Source organism: Ciconia boyciana, chromosome 11 (genome assembly GCF_034638445.1).
Source record: "Ciconia boyciana chromosome 11, ASM3463844v1, whole genome shotgun sequence".
NCBI lineage: Eukaryota > Metazoa > Chordata > Aves > Ciconiiformes > Ciconiidae > Ciconia > Ciconia boyciana.
Genome location: NC_132944.1, coordinates 7819686 through 7826697, shown reverse-complemented (window position 1 = coordinate 7826697; position 7012 = coordinate 7819686). Strand labels below are relative to the sequence as shown.

Genomic DNA, 7012 nt, shown 5'->3' with positions numbered 1-7012 from the left:
AGGGGCGCTATAAAAGCCCGGGTGCTATTTACGCCGCGCGGGTTGGGTGGTTGCGCCTGCGCTGTGTGGGGCGACCGGGCGCTGCGCTGCGTCCCGCAGCCGGTGAGGGGCCCGCTGGGCTGTGGGTCGGGGCCTTCTCCCCGGCTGACCCTCCGCGGCCGAGGGTGGTCTCAGCACACGCCCTGAGGCTTTCCCCGATGGAGGGGGGGCGGGGGGAGGGGTGTGTGCTTCCCCTGCTTATCTTCGAGCCGGGTGAGCTGCGGGGCTCGCTTCGGGCTTGTGCCCTGTGGGGGAGCCACCGGGGTTGGAAACCTCGCTTGCTGGGCACGGCTCCCCAGCCGACTCCAGGGCATCCGGGTCTCACTAGGTCGGGGGAAGGCGGCTGTGGGGGGGAGCTGTTGTATCAGGGTACCCAGTTTGCCTACAGGCCTTTGAGATGAAGCTGTTTGGGTGGGGAGTTAGTTGGTTCCCTGTTTCTTCTAGTTGAGCAGGTAAGCTCTGCTGTTAACAAAAACCGAGCAGAGCTGTTGGAGCTGGAGGAAGCTGAGGAGCTGGCAGGCAGTGCAGGAGAGAGCTAGAAGGGTTGGAATCTGTGCCATGTCTTGCTGCCAGGATCTTCCAAGCATCTCTCTGGTGTCCCTGATGGCAAGGATTGCCCTAATCTTGGGATGCAGAGCCCTTGTGGTTGATGCAGTGCCTCCTTTGTGTCCTGGAGGAAGGGTACTTCCTGGAGGAAGTGCTGTATCTGTTGCCTTGTTTCCCTCCTTGCCCACCTGAGAAGGTTCAACAGGTGGAGCAAGCCTTAGGGGGACTCGGACATCGCTTTGCTTCATCAAAATTGAATTTGTGTGTACAGAGGGGACTGATGACAGTCAGCCTCTGCATGTGTCTCAAGGTTCCCTTGTGCAATGGGCACGGTAGCCTTTAACTGGCATTTGGGGATAGCCTATTTAATCTGGGTTCCCCTAAGGGAAAGTGGGTGCTGTGGCAATCCTGGTATATGATCCCATTAATAGGTGCCTCTTCCCATCCCCATTCCCTCCTCATTTGACAGCACTTGCATTGCCAGCTAACTTCAGACTGACCTTTTTATGGACTACTCTTTGGTGTCCATAGAGGAAGGAGCTGCTTAACCCCTGTCAGTAAGCATGTCTCTGGGACTAGCTCGCTCTGTGAAGCATTTCAAGGAACCTGACTTTTTTAATCAAGCAAACATTTGATACAAACTGATAAATTATTTTAATGCATACAGCTTGGTACTGATTCTTGACAGACAGGCGACAGCATGCATGGTCATGAGGCCCCATGATAGTTTGTCCTGTGGGTGAGGCGTGTGCCTCCACATCTGACGTTATAGGAACATTGAGACAGAAGTTCATTTGTCTGAAGCCAGCAGTTAAATTACCTATGTGGTTTGGACGCCAGCTTGGTGGGGCTCTAATCACAAATCAGTTATTCCTAGGTCATAGTTTCTTTTCATAATTTTTTTTACTTTTACTGTCTAATAGAGATCCTTGTGGCCTATTACTTTTTTTCATGGTCCATTGGGAAGTTTGGCCTTTGTTTACAAAACACTGTTGGGTGTTTTGATCACAGTATGTGTGTGCTCCTTTTTCTAGAGCAGTATCTCCTTGCCCAAGGCAGAGAGCTCTTTGGATTTGGATGAGTCTATGGCCCCAGGTCTTGTTCTCTCAGGTGAGCACTGTTCAAGTGGGCATCATGTTAATCAAAGTGCTTCAGGAGCTGCTTTTTTCCAATTTGGTAAACAGATAGCTTTTAATGGGTCGAGAGCTTTGATTTTAATGAAGATGGTAGCCAACAAGCTCTACTACTAGCTATGAGGATCCTCAGTCTCACTCTCTGGAAACTACACCTTTTGAATGTGTCCGTAGTGCTAACTTGTCATGTTCTCTTATCTTTGTCTCTTGTGTGTTATGGTGCAAAACAAAGTCTTCATCCTGACTTTCATGTTATGGCCAGGACCTCACTATGTGTCAGCTTCAAGGATGAGAAGGTAGTAGAGAAGTGCAGCTCTTCTCACATGACATGTGGAGACTTTGTTTATGAGTTAAAGCAACGTATTCTGAAACAATTAGTTTGGTCATAAACAAAAGTATTTTTTTTCCCCCAATTTATTTTTTGACAAGATAAGAGTCCATACAGGGAAAAAAGGTTTCTTAACTGATAGCCAGGAACAGCTGAAACATCCCAGAATATCTTTTGCAGATATTTTTATTGCAGAGAGACCTTTTGCAATCAATTCCACTTAAGTCAGGCAGTCTCTCAAGTGTGTTTACAGCTATCAAAAAACAACAACAAAAACTAAGAGGAAATAGTAGGAAGTAGTAGCTGATGAGATTTTTTTTTTCTTAGGGAATGTAACATGGGTTATATTTTTAGTCAAGCTATACACTTGATTGAAGAGTAAATGTAGTTTCTGTGCCAGGAAACTGAGACCTTACTTCTAACACCACAGCATAACATTATTTAGCAAAAGTGCTTCCATAACTTACCCAGCTCAAATGTTTTCTGTTAGTTAATTGTATCATAATTTGCTTTTGTAAGTTTTTTCTAGATACCATTCCCAGTTTCCAGACATGCTTACCAACATTATATGATGGTATGTCAATGTTGTCTTTGCTTTAGAACTATAAGCTGAGCAGCATGAAGCATCTGTCTACCCCAGTAAGAATGTATTTGTGTGGTGGTGGTTTGTGTGTTGTTTTAAAAAAAAAACAAAACAAAAATCCCCAACAACTTACCTTTCCAAGCTGATTTGGATATCCAGCTCTTCTTAAAGTCAAGAACTTTTATCTGAATCCAGGCTGCTCAGATTCATAAAGGATGAAATTTAGCAGGTCAAGCCACTCCAAACATGTTAAATGTCTTTCCAGGTTCCTCACATGTGGCCTAATTAAGCAAATGGGAACTCTCCCAATGGTGCCAGCATAAAAAAAAGTAAAAGCAGCAGAGTCCAAACGAAAAGGAGATCTATTTCTTCCATTTAGGACATTATTATTCCTCTCTCCCCAGTCTACACAGCATTTAGGCCAAGTGCAGGCCTTGATGAAGTTAGTTTTTGACCTGGCTCTCAAATGCCTGAAGGGCTGAAGTCCTAAAGGAAGTGGCCACCTCAAAAGCCAGTCCCTTAGCATCCTCCTTCTTGTTGCTGTAGCAATTAACTCACTTGCATCTCTCCACAGGTGTCAGCTTGCAGATGGACCCATGGGTGCTCTGTTGATCAGTGTTGCTGTCACGACAGCCCTAATGAGGGGGAGAACTCCAGTGCTCTGGACAGGGGATTTTCACAGAACAAGGAACTGCCCTTCCTCAGGGAAAGGGAAATCCAAAGCCTCTGATTTGCAGAGGGGAAGCAGAAGCTCCAGAAAGTTGCTGGCATCTAGTCAAACACAAGCTCTTAGCCATAGTTGGAGAAATGAAGCCCACGAGCCCCAGCTCAATGAAGCTGAAGTGTATGACACTGGCACAGGTGTGCTTGTGGCATAGGCACCTCCTAGACAGCATTGGTCAGGCTTCCCTGGCCCAAGGAGCAGCGAGCTCTGTATTCCCACCGAGAGAAACCCTGGTACAGAAACCATCAAGGTTCAGAGGAACATAGGCCTTCCAAGAACAGCCTGGGTCTCGAAGGTTATCCCCTGCCTCCCCAGATGCAGCAAGCGCTCTTTAAAATTGTACAGCAAAGTGACCAGAAATCTTTGTGTTCTGTATTCCCCGTCCAAGTACAGGATCCTCCTGGTCTCCTCATGTGAAGGTGATTTATTACCTGAACTGAAAGTTTCTCTCTCACCCCTACCCAGGAATCTGTATCCAGAAATCTGTACCTCTTGGAGACCCTGGCTGGCTCTTGGGCCTGACAGCTCCAGGCAGCAGTGACTTTCACAGCTCATCCCTTAATCCTGGTGTGACCCACCTTCCTCTCTCCCACAAAGAGGGCACAAGCAGCTCCTCATGCAGTTCTGAAAACCCTTCCTATATTTAATTTTCTTTTTGTTGCAAGTCATTTATTTTTCTGCACAATTCTTTTAACTTGTATCTCAGTTGAAAGCTGCTTTGAATTTCAATTCACAATTATTTAGCTTCTTTCACACCAACATAGCGCCTTTGCTTTAAGCTTGTACATGGCATTCTCCTGGCTTTAAGTGCACAGTAGCTCCTATGGCAAGAAAATGCAATGAAAGTGAGTAAGTTTACCTTGTGGTATGTGCGGAGAGACTTAATTAAAAATCCTATCAGAAAAATCTACAGTTTGACTAGCAGGCAGCAAGCAAGACCTGTGAAGTTCAGTTTATGCTCAAAGACCAAATTTATCCAGAACTTTAGAATTTTTAGATGGAGCAGAACAGCCAAAATTCAGAGATGTTTAGTAGGATCCAGCAATAACTCTACGGAAATTTTAAAGCTTTGTAAAAATTCAATTGTACAGTAAGGCATTTAATATTAACTCTTTTTGTGCAGTTTAAGATAATCTGATTGTTTTCTTCCTGTTTTCTGAATTTAGAAATATTTGGAAGGTCTCTAGTGAATTATACTGTGAGAAAGTGAAATAAAACCAGTTTCCTTTCTTAGTTTTAGAGGCTAAACTGAACAGAATATATTGATGCAACTTGATTCTGAAATAATTCAATTTCCCCACCATTTTACTAGTATTTCAAAATCTGTTTCTCTGTTAAGTGCCCCCCCCACCCCCCAATTCTGGTTTTGTTTCAAGAATCAGCAAAAAAGCCCTTAAACTCTGCATGAGGCATAAACGTACTGCACATGAAACACGCCGCTTATATCCAAGGCTGGCTTGTCAGCAGAGGGAACACATCAGGGATAACATCCTACTGGGACTAAATTTTCAGCCTGCCATTAAATGCTCAGTAAATCCACTATGTTTCTTACAGGCAGAAGGGAAGAACTAACGGATACCCCCTCAGCGTGAAACATGCTGTAGCTGAGCAGCAAGGGCAGACCTGCCAGTGACCTACAAGAACTTCCAGTCTTGCCTGAGCAGGACAGTGCCTCTGCTCTGCTCCCTTCCTGCTGCTACACTCTGGAGAAGCCAAATCACAGAAGGACCAGAGCAGGACACCGGGCATGTGCTTGTGCAGCTGGAAGGGGAAGGAAGTCCTGGCCATGCCCTGCTGCTGGCCGTAAGGCTTACCCAAATCAGCTGCAGCAGGGCAGGATGAGAACTGAAGCTTTAGTAGCACGCAGTGCATTTGGCCAGGGGTCCTGTACCACCATGAAACTGTCCTGGAGACTCCCCCTACCTACGTGTAAAAAATGAGAGAAAATGCATAATATCCTCCGTTGAAATTCAAGTCCCCTGCTCCAAGTGACACTAGGGCAGATTTTTAGGCTGCTTTTAGTGCTTTCTGACAGAGGAGGGAGCTGTCAGCTCACCATTGGAATTGCTCAACAAGCAGAGATGCCCACCTGGGAGCTGGTTAAGCTGTCTGGATGGCCCACCAAAGGAAGATGTTAAGCCTCACTTGCAGGAGGTGGACGCCAACCTGAAAGTGCTTAAATCTTTTGCTTTAAGTATATGTATGGGGTGGTTTGTGTCCCTGTACAATGAAACCCACAATAACTAGTCTGCAGGGACAGTGGGAGCAGCAGGCCTGAGAAGCTGTTTGGAGGTGGAACATTTGGCAGTGGGGTCTTGCACTTTTTGTTGCTGTAGCAATGCTCCCCCCCCTCTGTTGCACCAGGACGCCCCGGAAAACTGCAGTCTGTGCAACACCTTCCTGCTAATGGCTAGAGACAGAGAACCCTCCTCTGTGTCTGAGCAATGCAAGCAGCCCTTTTATCTGGGATACCTGCCAGGCAGCAGAAACAGGCAAGGGAAAAGCTAGGTTAAACTGGTCTGAGGTTGACTCAAGCCAACGTGAACTGGTCTGAAGTGGAATAACAACCTGATCCCATCTGCTGTTTCTCCTGGTGCAACTCGTCAGCAGCCTTCCTGCCTCAGCCAGTAGAGTGTGACAAAGTATGGCTTAATTACAACCCTGAAATAAAAATAATTTCTTCATTAGATGTTGCTTTACGGCTGCATCAGTCATCTTCTGTCCAGCTGCTCGTGGCAGAGCTCCAAGTGGGCTGAATCGTGCTGGTTTGGCAGGTATGTGGGGTGGTGGTGGTTTCAGTGTGCAGCTGGGCAGAATGGGGCTCTGAGTCAGAAGCTCCTGGTGACGTTGCTAAATTCAATTTGCCACAAAGGTCTTTTTCTACTTCATACTGGAGCTGTCTTTATGCAGTCTTTCTGCCTTCAGAAATATGGCTCAGACCCAATTCTTGCGAGTCATATGCATTCATTCTTTAGCCGTTGGAAAAAGGCAAGTAAGAAAAAGTGGTGGCCGTGTTACATGTTTGTGGACTGGTTTCCACCACACTTGTCTTCTGATAGCAGTTAGGTGACAAAGATTGAAAGTCAAGGCAGCCTGTCTTCCTACCCAGGATATTGTGCTTTATTTCTCCAGCCACAAAGATAATCTCTATGTCAGATGACTTAATTTTAAATTGTAGTGAGACCCTGAACTGATGATTTAGAAGCACGCACTGTCTTTGTTGGGATTCTGATTTTGGTGTGTTGCTTTGTGCCCAAGAAAGATGGATTGTTACTTAGCTAAGGCTAAATGAGGAGGTAATACTGAATGCTGTATGAAACAGAATCTCTTTTCAGCCCCAGTCAGTCCTCCAAATCCTATTCATCTTTCCCCAGGGTACTGGTGCTAGAACTCAGCAGTCTGTCCTCCACCTGAGTCGATGCACCAGCATCAGCTTAGTGCTAATGCTTAGTCTCAGTTCTGAGCTGGTCTGAGTTAATGATAAATCTTGTGTGTCTTGTACAGCAGTGACTGACTCACATCAGCTCACTTGATCACTTATTCCAGGAAAATAACACTCAAATTTGCCAGAGAACTGTCCCTGACACACTGAAATATTTGTGAATTCAAAGCTTTTGCAACTCAGAATGGCAATTTCTGGAAGTTTTCCTCTAAAATTG

General features: G+C 45.8%; 1 long non-coding RNA gene across 1 annotated transcript; it reads left to right on the top strand.

Moving 5' to 3' along the window:
* The first annotated feature begins 45 nt into the window (after nucleotides 1–45).
* On the top strand, nucleotides 46–6635 carry LOC140658287 (uncharacterized). Its single transcript, XR_012044681.1, has 4 exons — nucleotides 46–102; nucleotides 1620–1695; nucleotides 3204–3772; nucleotides 4908–6635. It is a non-coding gene; the product is annotated as an uncharacterized lncRNA (long non-coding RNA).
* Nucleotides 6636–7012: the final 377 nt, after the last annotated feature.